We start from the raw sequence: 4,161 nt of genomic DNA on the forward strand, positions 1-4,161 counted from the left end.
ATTTTTGTTGCAAATTAAATAACTTTTTTAATTTCAAGAAGTCATTAATTAACTTTTAATTTATCTATTATTTCCTTTATTATTATATAGAAAGAAAAAGTTAAAAGACCAAAGAATTAGTAGAGAGAGAAAATAATATTAAGGATATTTTGGCCTTTTTTTTATTACTATTACAAAATAAATATCAATTTAACCACATTTTTTTCGGGTGAATTATTGAAATAAACCAAGTGCAGTCCAAAATTATTTAGATCTCCCAAAACGAAATTTTTTTCGTGAATCTCCAAAAACACATTTCTATATAAATTGAAATAATAAGTTTCAAACTAGAAATCACCATAAATCGAAACAACTGCGTTCGATTTTTATTTACATGTAAATCAAACCAGATCGATTTAGACAAGTGAACAACAGTCCATGTAAATCGAAGCCAATTGTTTCGATTTAATGGTTTTTAGAAATCGAAACCCATAGATTCAATTTACAAGCAACATCTTTCTTAATAATTTTTAATAAGCATAATTAATAATAATTATATTTAATAAATAAGTTTTTCATTTTAAATATTATAATAAATATAAATATATAACTTTTAAATAAATTTATATATTTATTAATATATAAAGTTATATTTAATTACTCTGCAGGTCCCTATAGTTTCACCGAATTTTCAATTAGGTCCCTATACTTTTTTTCTTTTCAATTGGGTCCCTAGACATTAATTTTTTTTTCAATTTAGTTTCTGCCGTGACAAAATCGTTTGAGATAACAGAATATTCTGTTAAAAAATAGAATATTCTCATAATTAATTTAAAATAACTAATTAAACACCTCTCTATTTTTTAAAATACCAAAATAGCCCTTGGTCCCCAAAATGAAAGATCCCTTGCCAGCCCTAACTTTCTGTCTTTGTTGGAGTTGTGCACAAGGATGCTGTGAACCGCCGACGTGTCCGCCACCACGATCGTGAACCTGTCACCCACCAAGCCAAATACGCACTCCATCTTCTTTCTTTCCTTGTTCTTCTTTTTTCCTTTTTCTTCCTCACTTCACGAATCTCTTTATCTTCTTTTCCCCTCTCACAGCAAAATAGGAAACAGTAAGCTCTTGGCGTTTCTCCTCCGTTCGTTGGGTTTATCATCCATCTGCGTCGTCGTCCGTGACGGTGTGAGCGTACATCGGTTGGTGGTCTTCCGTCGCTTCTGATCTGCTATGTACAGTTCGTCCGTCTGCTCTGCTCTGCTCCACGTTGTTCGTCCGTGGGTTTCGTGGCATTTTCTCGCCGTGCCTCACCGGGCCGCGCCTCGCTGCCTGAAGTCAATATGCCAAAACAGGTAACTGAGTTAAATTTTTTGTTTGTTTTTCAAAGTTGATGAAACAGATTTAAGTATATGATAATTTTTGTTGAGATAATGGTTTTTGAGTTGATTATAAAAAATATAGCAGCGGTTGAATACATATTTTTTTAATTGATTTTTAATTTTTTTTATGTAATGGTTTAAGGTTTACAATATTATATATATTAGTGAGGAAGAGATTGAGCTGAGAAAATCCTATTTGGATTTGGTTGGTAATGCGAAAACGGTTGCAGAGACTCTGAATAAGGAGATTAAGGATAATCTTTTTGTTTGACCAGGAACCACCCTTGGGGAAAGCTATATGGAAGACGTCTAAGGATAATGCGCCAAAGATGGAGGCTCAGATTGCTAAGGATGTTGTGCCATTCAATTTCTTAACACCAACGAGGATCATAAGAGATGTAATTCTTGGAGTCGGAAGCCCGGCTCCGGTAGTGGTGTCCGAGGGTGCAAACACCATGGATGTAGGTAGGGCTGTGTTTGTTCAGACAGAGCAGGATTAGGTTGGATGCAGGGACTTGGGGGACCATAGGGGTTGGCCTTGGTTATTGCATTGCTGCTGCAGTGGCTTGTCCCGATTGACTTATTGTTGCAGTTGAAGGGATTTTGGATTCAAATTTAGTACCATTGAAGTTGAGGTATATACTGCTGAATCCATACTTATTGATGCTCTTATCTTTAGTTATATTTTCATCTATCATATAGTGGAATGGTTCTTATTTTTACTGCAATTGTTTTGAACTAGATCTTCCATGAACTCTTTTATGTTTCTGTGATAGATAGGATTACATAAGCTGGTGTAATTACTATGCGACAACCCAAAATTCCAAGTTCTAGGAGATTTTTTTTGCTAGTTACTAGTGAGTACTGAGTACTGAGCAGTGGTAAAGGTAAATTATAAACGAATCTTGTTGTCCTGAATTTGTCAGGATTGTTTGCAAGAGTCCTTTTTTTAGAAACTAAATTATAAAAGAGTCGGGACTATTGATGCTGTTTGTAATGGTTTAATCCAGGGATGTGGAGTGAAAATTCTGGACTGTTGCCTTATATGTCTTATCTTTTTTCGATACTTGAGAAAATATGTATTGCCTTATATGTTTTATCTTCTTTTCAATCTAGATACCAGTTAGTCAGTTACCTGTGGTAGTGATTGTTTTCAACCATGGAGGTGTATATGGTGGTGACCGGAGAACCTTCAAAGAGGTGAATGGACCTCACAAAGATGATCCTGCTCCAACTTCCTTTATTTCAAAAGAAGGCTACAGGCTACCATGCTTTGATTGAAGCTTTTGGTGGACTATCTTGTTGGGATACTTGATGAACTCAAAGTATGCTTTGAATGAAGCTTTTGGTGGACTATCTTGTTGGGACACTTGATGAACTCAAGTCTACTCTTTATTGTTGATCCTATGCTGGTTCAGAAAGTGGGAGTGGGAGGTTGCAACACAAGAACTGATTTATAGATTATCTGTATTACACTGAAATTATGTTTTCTATGGTTTTCATTTTTAGATTTCAAATTTCAATAACACAAATTACATAACCTTGTGGTTTTCTATGGTATACCATGATATGATAAAGACACAAACTATATTTCATGAATCTAGACAAATGTAAAATATTATATGATTATAATAAATACTTGAATAATGGAAATTGAATTTTATATATACTTATTACTACTATTTCTGTTTCATTTTATCCATTCTTTTTTTTTCTATATGTTCTTTAAAAATAAGGTATTTTGAAAGTTAAAAAAAAAAAGAAAAACTATTCTTGGTACAATTTGTATATAAATAAACAAAAGAATGATAGTGACAAAATAAAAAGGATTATAGGAATATCTTTCATTGAATATTTATAGTTTCATCGAATTTTCAATTAGGTCCTTATACTTTTTTTCTTTTCAATTGGGTCCCTAAGGGTATATAAGTAATTTCACAATTCACTAACATTTTTTTGACGTTTAACGTTAACAGGGACTAAATTGAAAAAAAAATAATGTATAAGGACCCAATTGAAAAGAAAAAAAGTATAGGGACCTAATTGAAAATTCGGTGAAACTATAGGGACCTGCAGAGTAATTAAAATTGGGAGATGTTGCTTGTAAATCGAATCTATGGGTTTCGATTTACATGGACTGCTATTCACGTGTCTAAATCGAACTGAATTGGTCCGATTTACATGCAAATAAAAATCAAATGCAGTTGTTTTGATTTATGGTGATTTATAGTTCGAAGTTTATTGTTTCGATTTATGGCCTTTCTCAGGTTTCATGTAATTCGAATCTACTTGATTCGATTTAGTACTATTTTTTGTAAATTAAATTTATTAAATTCGATTTATATAGAAATGTGTCTTAGGACATTCACAAAAGAAATTTCGTTTTAGGAGATCTGGGTAATTTTGGATTGCACTTGATTTATTTCAATAATTTACCCTTTTTTTAAGTTACATTTGAAAAGCGTAGCTTATTTATAGAATAGGCTACATTTTTTTCCGTGTCAACTTTTATAGAAGAATAAGAAAAATAGTTGTGGCATCACTTGAAAAGTATCTCCTTGGATATTATAAAGATAACATATAAAGCGTAATCTTATCTTAATATCTATGGGTACACTATTTACACCAAAGAGAGCGTTTTTAAAGAGTAATCTATTTATTATATTTTAGGTGCGCTTCAAAAGTGTTGTCTAATGTATCTAGGCCAAATATACACCAACACTTCGTAAATTTTTTCTCCTTGTCACCACCAAATACAACGTAACCTTTTCCCCTTCCCACCACTCACCTTCACGCCAAT

The 4,161-nt window shown here is 32.5% G+C and overlaps 1 pseudogene; it reads left to right on the top strand.

The window, feature by feature from the left end:
* The window catches only part of LOC107648454, a 10,798-nt pseudogene extending 7,847 nt beyond the window's left edge, over positions 1 to 2,951 (top strand).

The sequence above is a fragment of the Arachis ipaensis genome, chromosome B06 (assembly GCF_000816755.2).
Source record: "Arachis ipaensis cultivar K30076 chromosome B06, Araip1.1, whole genome shotgun sequence".
NCBI lineage: Eukaryota > Viridiplantae > Streptophyta > Magnoliopsida > Fabales > Fabaceae > Arachis > Arachis ipaensis.